Genomic DNA, 14,339 nt, shown 5'->3' with positions numbered 1-14,339 from the left:
GTAAGGTTTTGAAAGAAGAATATGATAAGATGTATATTGTAACCTGTAGTGTAATTATTGAGAAATAACACAAATAATTACGCTAAAAAGGTAATAGATAATTCAGATCATCAAACTAAGTGCTTAGGCTCTGTGAAGTTTATTATACATAAAATACAGCTTAATTTAAAAAATCACCTATATAAGCTGGATGCAGTGGTGAATGCCTGTAATACCAGCAGCTCAGGAGGCTGAGACAGGAGGATCTTGAGTTCAAAGTCAGCTTCAGCAACTTAGCGAGACACTAAGCAATTCAGTCGGACCCTGTCTGTTAAAAATAAATACAAAATAGAGCTGGGGATGTGGCTCAGTGGGGGAGTACCCCTGAGTTCAATCCCCAGTACACCCCCCAGAAAATTACCTACATATATCCCTGTTTTGAAATCAGAAAACATAACCAAATTTAGACTTTTATTAATAGTCAAAGTCAAAGTTGCTCTACAAGATAATAAGAATATGATATGTCAAGGGATTGCAGGGTTTAATGCCTGGATACTGACATAGAATTAATTATTACAGACAAGCATGTATTTCTAACCCACAGATTATGTTTTACAAATTTATTCTATTAAATAATGAAAGAAAACTTTTCCAAAAAGAAATTTTGCAAAATTATGTCTTTACAGTCTTAATTGTTCTGTTTGGCTTAAGCATTCCAAACCAAGGATGGCAGAATTTTTATTTATATATGTTTCCACAAAATAAGCCCATTGCCACAACTTTAGTAATAGTCAATAAATCTCTCATTCAATAAATCAAACAAGTAGCTATAACAATTATAATTTCATGACTTTAGGCATGCATTCCAAAGGTAATATGGCAAGAGTCAGTAAACTAAAATGAGACATATATTATTCCCCGATGTCCCATAAAGTAAGTTTCTCAGTCTGAACTTAGTCTCATCGCTATAATAATGTATAAATATGATTAAATAATTGAATTTCTCAGTTCAAGAAATCCATGAGAAAAAAATGAATCAAATAGCATTGGTTTAATTTTTTTAACTGAAAGGATACAATGATTTCATACGTTCAGACATTACATTACTGAGAATCACAGAGAAATGGACACAAGAAACTGAGGAGAGTTATAGGTCATAATGTTTTTCCAAAAGACTAAAATAATATCTGAAGATGAACATCCTTGCAATGGCAGATATATTTACAACAAATTCCTTGATCATCAAATGTTCTAAAGTGATATAAAAAGGTTAAATAAACACTTTTATTTTCTTTCATGACTTTCCATTTTAAAAGACAATGATGGCCTTAGGAGTCTCTCTCTCTCTCTCTCTCTCTCTCTCTCTCTCTCTCTCTCTCCCTCCCTCTCCCTTTCTCTCTCTCTCCCCTCTCTCCCCCATTCCTGTGCATTCACAGTTGTGCATGATGTGTATATGAAATATATATTACATATATGAATATATAATATATATATATATGTATAGCAGGTATACATACACACATAACAAATATATTCTAGCACTTTTGGAATAATTTTTAAAGTATACTAAGTTTCCTTGTTGATACCTCTCCTGCCTTGACTCCATGGAAGTAAGGGATATGGCATAAGAGAAGGGGGATCCGCAAGGGAGATGAAATAGAAAGCTGGTCCCTTCCTACTTTTTTCCAATGGGAATTTTAGAGGATAAGAAAGACCAAATTTGAATAAAATGGCAAACTCTAGAGTTTTTTTTTTTCTGCTTCTCAAAATTAAACTTCACATGGGTGGTATTTCTATTGAATTACAAATGTGGGTGGTCAAAAAACTAAGATCACTTCTGATGTTTCTTGGGAGGCTGTGGCCTCTGGGAGAAGCCCAGCATTCATGTTCATCATGGTGTAATAGCCCAAGAGACATGTTGACTCCTGTGGTCTGCAAGAGGGTATGTTAATGATTCAGAGGTTTCCGCACACCCTAGTGAGGGAACATGAACCTCAGGGAGGAATCAGAGCTAACGGTATGTAAAGGAAACACAAATGGAAGCACAGGCTTTGGTTATAGGGGCCACCCACCACCCCCACAAGATCAGAGAATACTGAACCCCACCTGGACACTGTAACAAAGAGTCAGGGAGCACCAATTCTTTTTGCTCACCATCTCAAATCATATAGGCTCCCTTTGTATCCAGTCATCATCTTGGATAGAAGCGGATTATTAGAAGAGAAAATATGAAAGCTAAATATTTACCTAAAGGAGACCTCATCATCCAAAGAACATTATTTAAACCAGAGAATTGGGAACTCTGAGTTTGCATGTTTAAAGTTCCCCCTTCAAGTTAATAACTCTGTTATGAGAAGAGAGTGACGTAGGGAATTAGATCTATTATAGAGGCAGAAATGGGATTATAACATAAGCTAATATGACCTCTTCCCTACTGATAGAAAAACAAGAAAAAGACAGATGAAAGATGGTATATTGATGAAAGAGATTCAAAATAGATTAGATATACAGGTATAGATGATCAAAAAAAGACATGGAGCTAATAATGGGGCCAGATATAGATATAGCCATAGGTACACATAAAGAAATAATTATCAACTGGTCATGTTGATGCACACCTGTAATGCCACAATTTGGGAGGCTGAGGAAGGAGGATCACAAATTTGAGGCCAGCCTCAGCAATTTAGTGAGACCATAGGCAACCTAGAAAGAATCTGACTCAAAATAAAGAATAAAAAGTTACAGGGATATAGCTAAATAGTAAAGTGCCCCTTGGATAATCCTTAGTGCCAAAAAGAAAAAAAAGAGTAATATCAATAAAGATATGAAATATCCCACTGTCACACACACAAAAAAAAATAATCAGTCTTACATGGATGAACCTGAAGAAAATTATGCTGAGTGAAATAGACAAGACACAGAAAGACAAATCTCACTTATGTGTGTAATCTAACATAGCACACTCATGGAGAGAGAACTCTTGAATTGGGATTACCAGAGGTGAAAGGAAGAAGGGGAGATGTTGTCAAAGGGTAAAAGGTTTTGCTTAAAATGAATATTATTTTTAGTTCTATTACACAGAACAGTAAATACAGTTAATATTAATGTATTTTTCAAAATTACCAAGAGAATAAATGTCAAATATTCTCACCACAAAAACGACTTTTAAGCGGTGATAGATATATAAATTTGATTGAATTATTCCACAAAGTATATATGTCAAATTATATTTCACTCTATAAACATATACAATTATTAGATAATAAAAAGGATTAGTTTTGTATAAACAATTACTTCTCAGATATTGTTCATGAGCACAAAACTGTCAATGTGACTCCACATTTTTCCCCCTAAAAAAAGACATTTAAAGGGAAAAAGTTAACACTAGTGAACATTTGAAAATACTAGCTTCTTTTTAAGTGTTACCTCACAGGATGCCCAAAAACTACCAGGTGGATCTATCTTAGTCTCATATAAAAATGTTGAGAACACACATACAGAGTATTTAAAATTAAGAAAGGGATTTAAGTGGAACTTTCAACAGAGGCAATATGCAAATCTAGTCTTTTGGGTTTGCTACATCAAGTTGATCCACCCAAAAAAGAAAGTTTTAAGAAAAATTAAACTCTTTTTTTTAGGACTCTGATATATAGATTCCCTTAAAATATCAACATCCTCAAGAACTAATCAGCTTAACTTTTTTTGTTAAGATGTTGTTTTGCAAACTTGAGGGATTTATGGTCCCTGTTCTTCTTTATATAATTCAAAGATATTTCACTTTCATTTCTACATAGTGAGGAAAGAATAAACTTCTGAACAAATGAATAAGATTTCAAGTTGCTTATAATGAGAATTGGACCACATTCAGAAGGTAAGTAAATGTATTAATATTATGTAAAGCATAAAATATCAAAACTATCAGTTCTTAGTTGCTAGATCAACAGTCTCAACAGGAAACAATCTTGTTTCAATACTTCAAAAGAAGCTTAAAAACCATGAACAACTAACTCTAATTGTTTTCTGTAAAAGGATTAATTTTGAATGATTTTGAAGTAAGATAATTTAGAAAGTGTGGCAGATGCTCTTTTTAAAAAAGGACATGTATGCCTCCCTATTGATAAAATAAAGGAATAAAGAACAGAAATTCCCCCATGCTGATCTATTCAAAGATCCCCCGAATAATGTGTTTATGGGTCCTGCTGCTCCATCTCGTTTTCTTCTGAAATTATTGAAAAAGGGAGGGATGTTTAAAATTGATACATAACACAAGTTATAATTTCTTTTATGAAATTATAGAAAAAATTTTGATGCAACCTCTGCCTGACTCTCCACTTGAATCCAAGGATGAGGTGTGCAATGTGACTACACACAGAGAAAACAGAAGGGGTAAAAATTCAAATGGACTAAGAAGTAAATAGCAAGAACTTTTTTTAAAAAATGATGATTTTTTTTTCTCCAAATAAATGGGAACAAAGCAAACAGATCAATTAATTTTGCCTATTAAAGCAAAAACCTTTTTACATCCTAAACCCAACTGACAGTTTTATTTTAAAATTCTTAGCAGAATTCAGAGTTATTTTCAGATTTCCTTATTGGTATTGTCTTTTTATCAAGTCCTAATATAAACAAGATGGTATTTTGTTTTTAACTTAAAAAATTACCAGAGTGACTCCTGTGGAATTGAGAAGTTCATTAAAAATACTAGCTTTCTGAATGTTGTAGTGGTTTTCAGAAGTATTACTAGAAATGTAGTCCATGGAACAGCAGTGCTAATTTTTGAATTGTTATCTACTTGCAATGAAATTTAGAGTACTAAAAAAATTTTATGATAACTTGGCAATGTGTTTATTTATGTCTTTGATTCTAAAAATAAAACATACAAGTGCCTGCATATTTCTAGTACTTTTAATGTTGTACTTCATAAATTCTTTGTTTAGATTAGGGAAAGAAAAACAGGTACATTTCCCACAAGTAAGTTTTAAAAGCACTGGTTAAGGGTGAGCTTTGGCAGCAAATAAATTTCTCTGAGTAGCAGCCCTAACTGTTGTCAGCTCTAACTTCAGCCAAATTCTAATTGAAGAGCGTTGGCAAATTTCTTCAACCAAGTTTCAATTTCCCCATCTGGAAAATGAATGCTTACATTGCATGGTTACTAAAATCAAACAAGTATCTCTTTGGTGCTTTATAATTACCTAAAAATGAGATCTAAGAGATTCTGTGGCTAGTCTTAACAAAAAAAATTGATGGTTCTCAATATTAACAATACATGTGATAAAATATAAGCCAAGTATATCTAATGGAAATGACACTGTTATGACTTCTTGGCACAGTTCATGAACAACTTATTTACAAAGAAAAGATGGATAAATAGAGGCAATGTCACTTCAAGAGACTACTCTAACCCAAAGAATAAATTCTATATTTGAACTGAAAAAGACAAAGGGAGAAAAAATCACTATGTGGCTGGCCAATAACACATGTGTATACTTGGTCTTATATCAAAAATAACCCGAATGAATGCTGAAGAGTTGAAGTGTTAACTCCAGCCAAATTCCTTGTCCTTTGAAAGTTACCCTGCTGTGACTGGCAGCACAGAGGTCACATACCATTTCAGCAGCAATAGCAAAGCTCAGTGGGAAGTAAAGAATGAAATTGCTTGCTACTTATCTCTAGATCCTCTGTCTAGGTTTCTGAGAAAACCACAGGAGGGGAGCAAATATAGCTTAATAATGACTTTTCAGAATCCACACTTGAGGGTTAAGACAGGAAAGAAAGGGAACACATTGATATTTGCCATTGTTTCAAAGTAAAGATGCATTCCAACAATTTACACAAGGTACATAGCTCAGACTAATGTTGCCAGTGAAGCTCCAGAGGCTACAGTGCAGAGCTAATAGAATACCCAGTTTAATATCTAATACACATCTGATTCTTCTGTTAAATCCAAGTACAAGGACTGCCCAGGGCAAAGAGGCATAAACACTGATAAATCACCATTTCACTTAAAATACCTTTTTCCAACTCCATATAACTGACTTTTGGAAAAGCTAAACTCTTGCAAATGAAAACTTCAGTTATTCATAGAAAAGTGTTTTTGTATGATGGTGAATATCAAGATACCCTCATGATAAGAGCAGTTACCTACCATTTACTCTGTGTCACACATTGTATTAGATACTAAAAGATGAACGTAGGAGAAATAAGAAGAATTTTCTCTGACTATGGGACTTGGAAGAATACAAGGGGCAAACACATAATCACATCATGCTTTATGTTGAAATCTTGGTTTTCACTCCCAATTTCCATCCATTTTTCATTCTGTCACATTTCAGGATAGCATAAGTGTCTTAAAAGTCTGAGCTCCATCAAATGTATCCATAATTTGAAGACCTCCATGACACTGAAATAATTGATGCACTATTTAAAAAAAAAATTGAAACTGGATAAAATTCAGACTTCTATTTCTTTTAGAAAACTAGGTACATTTTTTCATAACTTAAAATTCTTCATATATTGCAAGGGAAAAAATCACTTAAGGATATCACTAGACTTTGTGAACCTGACCTGAAATTTATTATCTTTATTATTAGAAATGTGAAATAACAGCACATGACTGCACTTAAGCAATCCATAAGTAGTTCCATATGCCATTCTTCTACTCACTAACACAGACCATCATGCTAAATACGGTCCCAAAGTTCAAAATTATATGATGAGTTTCTAAGACTATGTATTTCTTTGTTTTAGCTCCCCCCGCCCAAAAAAAAGAAGTTGTAAAAAGCTTCTTTCAAATGCCAAGGTATTGTCTAATTTTCTTTGTAAGAATCCTCCTAAAATACATGTGAATAATTGTAGTAAATTATTCATCATGAAAGTTAATTTGACAGTTAATTATAATAAAGGAGAGTTTTTTCTGAACATAATCCATCACTTTAATTCCTAAGGATAAACTAACACTGCAGAATTTGTCCTTAACTATAGCCTTACCTCTCTATGCTAACCCCCAAATTAACATTTCATGCTTTAGAGAGCTTAAAAAAAATAATGGTTGTATTTTTTTGACAAATCAAAGTATGTTGATTTTTCTCTTGGACACAAAGCATTAAATAGGGAAAGCTGAACAGGCTTTGGACTGAATTTCTAACTTCACCTTTTACTAGCTGTGTGATTGGAGCAAATTATTTAGTGCTCTGAGCTTATAGGCATAGTTTTTTTTTTTCAACTCTACAAAGTTGATAGAAATATGTAATTTTTGACTTTGTTGGGAAGACTAAAAAGAATGAAATTCAGCACCTTTGATTCCTGAAATACAGTAGGTACTGAAATACAGCATTACTCCCTTTTGTTTCTCCCTTTATAAACAAGGGGAGAGGGGATTTGTAATTCCCTCAGGAGTCTTAATAGAATTTTCAAAAATTATATTTTACAACATTTATTAATTGATATAGATTGTTTTCACATGCATTAGCTCTTTAAATATTTCCAATAACCTTGTGCCAGAAGATACTTTCTCCTTTTTTACAGGTTAAAAAAAATGGGTTCAGGAAGTTATGTACATTTACCAAATTCACACACCTAGTAAGTGACACAACTGAGCTACAAACCCAAATCTGTCTAGTCTCCAAACCTATCCCCTACCTTCAGGTAAATGTATCAGTATTCAGTGGCACAAAAATCTCTGAATGCAGCAAAATTAGGAAATTTGGAATAACCAGGTAGTTTTCCCTAAAGCAGAACATATGTCTGTTTTTCAAAATCAGAGATTATGCCCCTTTTTGAGAATAAAATGTTTTTTATTATGAACTCTGGCAAGGAAAAATGGTGGGTCTCACTTTTCATGTCTGGTTTGAACAAAACTTAGAACTGTCAAACCAAATTTCCTCTGTTTTTGTAAACATTTTTACTGGCCTGTGAAATGCAGAAGTCAGGAGAACAAGGATGGGGCATGCATGCTACTTAATTACCCATACCAGCAATTTTAAAAATATGAGATTTGTGTGGAAATAGCATGAGAATTCTAATGTAGTTGGCCCCAGAGAATATAGAGAACATAATAGAATTATAAGCACTACTTTTATTATATGTAAACTAACAGCTCCAAAAAAGGTGTTTTGGACTTTTTAATAGATTGTAATATTGATTAGTTTCAGCAGAACTGTGAAGTTTGGTGGTGCCATGTGATTCACTAGTATCGCGCTGAATGCTGATAGAATAGAAAAGACTGTAGGGACCTCAGATGACTCTTGCCAAGTGAGTTACCCCTCACCCCCACCCCACCCCCGCCAAGTGGAAGCTTTACAGAACTGGGGCCTTTCAGAAACGTAGGCAACACAAAGACCCACTGCTCCCCACCCCTTTAGGCCCTAATTCTAGGGATCCATTCAGAAAGAGTTCATACATGTCCTTCAGAGTAAGAGGCATAAGTTTTATCCAAGGGATAGTAAAGTTAAAAGGGACACTCTCAAGGGAAAGAATGGGTCCTCTCAGAAAGGAGGGGGACAACATGCCTCTCCTGCATGCCAGTTTTATTGGGGATCTCAGAGAAGTTTCCAGAGTCCTGCCCAGGTCCATCTCTTGAGTCTTGACTGACAGGAAGATGATATCAGACTTTCAAGTACCCACTGCCATGGCAACTCTAGACTGCTTCTAATTGGATTCTTAACCATACATTCTTACAGATTTTATTGTTAAAGGAATTATTCTTATCTCCCTGACTTTCAGGATCTGGTCACAAAAGTCTCCTGGGTTCCTCCTATCAACATTGTCTGGGGCCTGCATTTCTCTTCCAGTTAACAGATAGTTTGCAGAGGAATGTGGCATAGCCTGTCCACTCAGGCCAGGCAGAGCTGCAGGTAAATTGCTTTTTGGAAAAGAAAGCCTGTGGGGGCCAGAACAGTGCACCCATTTAATAGAATTATTCTCTTAACTTCATGTTCCCACCATCCTCACCTGTCTGTCTCCTAACAGAAGCACATCCAGCAATGGGCAGTGCTATTTCATGATGGTTTTGTGCAACTGAGAGCCACAGGGATTTCAGAGTAATCAGACCATATTAGGGTTAGCAGAGCACTAACATTGTATTGTTCTAGTTTTCTAGAATATATTCTACTTGCAATTTATGTTTCATAATGTGAAATTCTCCTTCCTAACTCATTCCTGGTCACACCCTTGAAGTTTCTATTTAGGCAAAATAATGTTTCAATCGTCTAAGATTTTATAACTTGGTGTTAATACTTTCCTATATACCATGTCCTCCTCTATTCCCCAGAAGCAAGACTGAATTGCCCTGACACAATATTCCCTAAATATCCTGAGCATACCCACACTACAACACAATTCCCTCTTGCTATATAAGTCATCAGTGCCGATGTGGTACCTGATATATGACTGGCATTCAGAAAATGAATGAATGAATAAATAATGCCTCTGGTAGAGTTCTAACCATAACAGTTTTTGTGGTTTTCTTCTACTGAATTGAGATTTAGTGATGCAGTCCTTGAGAATTCCTGCATAGGGCAATTCAAAACATTTCAACATAACTTCAAAACCAATAAAATGGCACCAGGTTTTGAAGACCCATATTGCAAATTTTGTCTACATTTATAAAATTTGAGAGACCTGTACTGATATATGATGGCACTATTTTTATAACTATGTACTCTTACAATGAAAAAAAGAAAAAAGAAATACCTCATTTAACACACCTTGGTCAATAAGTCCTGCCTCAATAGGTTGTCTTGATGGTATAAAGAATCATGTGTGACCACACTTTTAGTAAAATGGCAATAAATACATTCACAGTGAAAAATCAAATGCATCTTACCAAGTTTGATGTCTTTAAAGGCAAACCTAGATATAATAGAGTGGTAGAGAGCTCATACAGATGTCTTAACTCCTTTAAACAGATTATTTTTTGGTTGCAATCACAAACAGCAAACCTATAAAAGGCTCTTGTGATCTTTTAAATAAAGTAGAAACTAAAATAATACCTAAAATTTAGTATAGAGGTTAAGTCCAAGGAAGTGAAATCATGCTGTCATGATTAGAGTTGTCAGAGATCTTTGGGACAATGAGATAAGTTGAAAAATATCAAAAAGCAGAGTTCTAAACTTTGATAATGCAATACTTTAAACATGTGAGATCACTGTCATATCAATCTGAAGACATTGCAGCTTCCTTTGATCAGAAAAAAAAAAAACTACTGGAAATATTTTAAATTAAGCAATGAGTTGAATATGCTCTGTAAAATATGTTCATGAAAACTGTACCTCTGCTTTTGGTTATTAGGGATTGGCTAACTTCACTTAGCATTATCCTCTCTAACTCCATCCATTAATCTGCAAAGGCCATGATTTTATTCTCTTTTATTGCTGAGTAATATTCCATTGTGTATATATGCCGAATGTTTTCTCATATAAGGAAGCTGATTCATACATAGTGGGATAAGGAGAGGGAGAATGGGAGGAATAGATGAACTCTAGATAGGGCAGAGGGGTTGAAGGGTAAGGGAGAGGCATGGGGTTATAACTGATGGTGGAATGTATTGATCATTATTATCCAAAGTACATGTATGAAGACATGAATTGGTGTGGATATACTTTGTATAAAACCAGAAAAAAAAAAGTATTGCAAAAAAAACTGTATCTCTGCGAAGTGAAATATGCAAATGCCTCAGTGTTTTGGACCTTTTAATATTACAATAATTTAAAGTCATTAAATGATCACAGACAGAAAGAAGATTGGTAAATAAATTATTATAAAATTTATTTAATGTCTGATGCATTTTCCTAAAATAAGAAAAATTCAGTATTCAGAAGACATCCTAAGGAGACAGAGAAGGAAATACATAAGTCTGGCTGAAAGGGCACAGTGGGCTTGGAGCAATGCCTGACATAATTACAGTGGGATTCACAGAAAACATAGCACTTAAACTGAGTCTCAAAGAACTATTGATAATTTTTCATGTGGGCAGTGAGAACAAGAATATTCTAGGCAGAAATAACTGCATACTATAGTATTTAGTATTCTTGTGATCACAGGAAAGAAAATATAACCCAACATAGCTTAAGTAAAAACAAACAAGAAAATGTTGGTTAGAAGACTAACTAGACTAGAAACAAAAGCCGTATTAGGCATAAACAGAAAGCATTTATTATTGTTCATAGCTTACTGTGATGTTGTAAGCAAAAGTGGATATAGAGTTAAGCCAGACAAAAACAACTTCAAGATAAATCTATTACTCCTAAAGTTAATAGGGCAAAAGTGAGCCTAGAATCTTGAAGGAGAGCCCCCAGCATATGTGGTACTCAGATCTCTGGAGTGCACCATGCAGCAGGGGGTAGCAACAAATTATAACATGAATCAACAGTTATGCATTGGAATGGGAATTTACAGATAGAAGCAAGTGGAGAAGGCTAGAATGATCCAAGTGGGAATGGATTAGTTGGAGCTAATAATCAGTAAAAACTCACATTTATCTTCCTATAGGTACAGAGAACTACACAGAGAACAACTACAGATACATGTATATGCACAAGTCAGTTTAAACACATATATGTCTATGTTCTGTCATCTAAGAGAGCCTAGAAGCAGGAATAACCCGATACCAACAAGTCCATCTAGAACCCAGATCTTGGTTTCTAATACATTGTACAATGGAAAAATGGCTAATTTAGGATTAGGGCTGGAAATACATAGGATGAGTCTGAATCATTATGTAGTGCCAAAGGATAAGAAAATACTCAACAATAAAAACATAATTGTTGTACAGTATGTCAAGAGAATACAGGAGCAAAATGGAAGGTTTCCCAGTGGCCAAAACTGGAACATATTGAGCACTAAAATAACTAAAATTAGATTACAACTCAAATAAATACCCATGAGTTCATACTGATATAAATAAACACATGTATGAATGAATGAGATAAGACAGATTTCCTTTCAGAAGGATTCTGAATCATTTTTTATGTAATATACCTTCAAAGAATGGCTATTTGGTTTTTGGTTATTTGGGATTGGCTAACTTCACTTCTCATTATCTTCTCTAAGGAGGGAGCAAAAATTCTCAATCCTTAAACATGAACTGCACATAGTAACTTCTTTCAAAAGAGTACAACAATACCAGAATCAAGTTAAATAGAGGAAAGGAGAGAAACACTACAGTACCTAAATCTGACAGACATTCCCACAGTCAGTTGGTCAAGGTTAATGATAACAGTAACAAATCAAATGGATACTATACACTTTTGATATCATGTGAAGTTAATGACATTTTCCTTCTGTATTCTTCCTACTAAAACTCATAAATACAGTTTAATCAGGAGAAACAAGTCAGAGAAATTTCAATGACCAGTATACAAAATACTCAAATACTCACTTGACACTTCCTGGAAACTGTCAAGACCATCAAAATAAATAAATAAATCAGTAAGTAAGTAAGTAAATAAATAAATAGAGTCTGAACATATGTTATAGATAAGAGGAGCCCAGGAAGACACAAGAGCATGAAATGTGCTATCTTGATGGAATGTGATTTAGTCAGCTTTTTTGTTGCTGTAACCAAAAGACCTGACAAGAACAATTTTAGAGGAGGAAAAGTTTATTTGGCACTCGAGGTTTCAGAGAGTTCAGTCCAGAGACAGCCAGTTCCATTGCTCTTGGCCCTGGAACATCATGGCAGAAGAATGGTGAAGGACAGCAGGTCAGGAAAGAGTCACCAGAAAGCAAAGAGAGCTCTTGCTCACCAGGGATAAAGTATATACTCCAAAGACATGCTCCCAATGGCCTGCCTCCTCCAGCCACACCCTACCTGCCTACAGTTAACCTCCAAGTTAATCCCTATCAATGGATTTAATGCACTGATTCTTTTAAAGCTATCATAACCTAATCATTTCATCTCTAAATTTGCTTGCATTATCTTATAAATGAGCTTTTGGGGAACACCTCATATCTAAACCATAACAGAATCCTGTAATAGAAAAAGACATTGGTAAAAAACCAACAAAATATCAGTTCACAGTTATACATGGGAATGTGTAAGAGCATTGTGATGAATGTAGAAGAAAACTTACCCTCAAGGAAGTCTACATACTATACAATTTTTTAAAAAAAAATTGTTGCTACAGAGAATGAATAAAAGATTTTGAGTATATTTCAGATTTGCTGTTTTGAATAATGATTCAAAAGCATTATGGAGGACAGTTTCATAAAAGTTTACTCTAGAATTGAGGCAATGAACTAGGAAACAATTACCTTCATATAAAATTTAAATGATGAGAGTCTGATCTAGGAGACATGTAAGAATGAGAGAAAAACAAGAGCAACACTGGTGTCTATTAGTTGATTATGTGGCAAATGAAGAGAAAAAAATAGTCCAGAAAAGGAATTTCAAAATTCAGGTGAGTTAATGATTTCCTGGGAAACTTGTTAAAATGCTAATCCAAAGGCTCTGTCCTCAGGTATTTTGTTTTAATTAGTAGAGGACAAGAGTTGTGTTTAGAATCCTCATTTTCAAATAGCACGCAGGGATTCTGAGGAACACATTTGGAGGACACAGGTCTAGAATTATTCCCAGTGTTCTGATTTGAGGAACTGACATTTGGTAGTTCCATTAATCAAAAATAAAATCAGAGAAAGGGAAGCAAAATGGAAAGGGGTAAAGTAACTGATTGTTCCATTCTGCTTAGGACTATATCAGTATCAGCACTGAATGTTCTCTGCCCAAGAAATCCCTCAGCCCTGGAGAAAACTAAACAGTTAATCACTCAAATTTATAAGAGTACATAGTTGTACAAGAGCTGCTTACAGAATGTCTAAATATACATGTCTAATAGGCAATTATAAATTTAGAAACTAAGAAACTAAGCTAGAAACACATTTAGAAATCACTATTGTACAGATTATAGTTGAAGTAATGGGATTTTTGACACTAGTAAGAACTAACAGCATAAAATAACAATAAGAGTAAAGAGGAGAAATAAATGGAGGGAAAGGGGAAAAGAACTGATGATGGAAATATTAAAGAACATCAATATTTAAGGAAATGTAGAAGAAAAGGAGAATAAGAAAGTGGTTTTGATGAAGACCACATTGCAAAGTGTGACTAAGCCCAATGCCTATGATCATGCCTAGAATAAAAGGAATGTTCCAGAATATCAAATGCTATAAAGAGGTCTCATTGGTTATGGTACATAAGAAATCATAAGTTAATTTAACAGGAGCAGCTTTTTTCAAAGTACAGCTTTATTTAGAGTTTAGATTATGTAGAGAAATAAATGGTTTAAAGAATTAAGAAGAGAGATAATGAAGATAATGGTAGTATTCTAAAGCAAAGACAACAAAGCAGTAGAGATAGATGATAG

The sequence above is a fragment of the Marmota flaviventris genome, chromosome 3, assembly GCF_047511675.1.
Source record: "Marmota flaviventris isolate mMarFla1 chromosome 3, mMarFla1.hap1, whole genome shotgun sequence".
NCBI lineage: Eukaryota > Metazoa > Chordata > Mammalia > Rodentia > Sciuridae > Marmota > Marmota flaviventris.
This window is presented reverse-complemented; position numbering follows the sequence as displayed.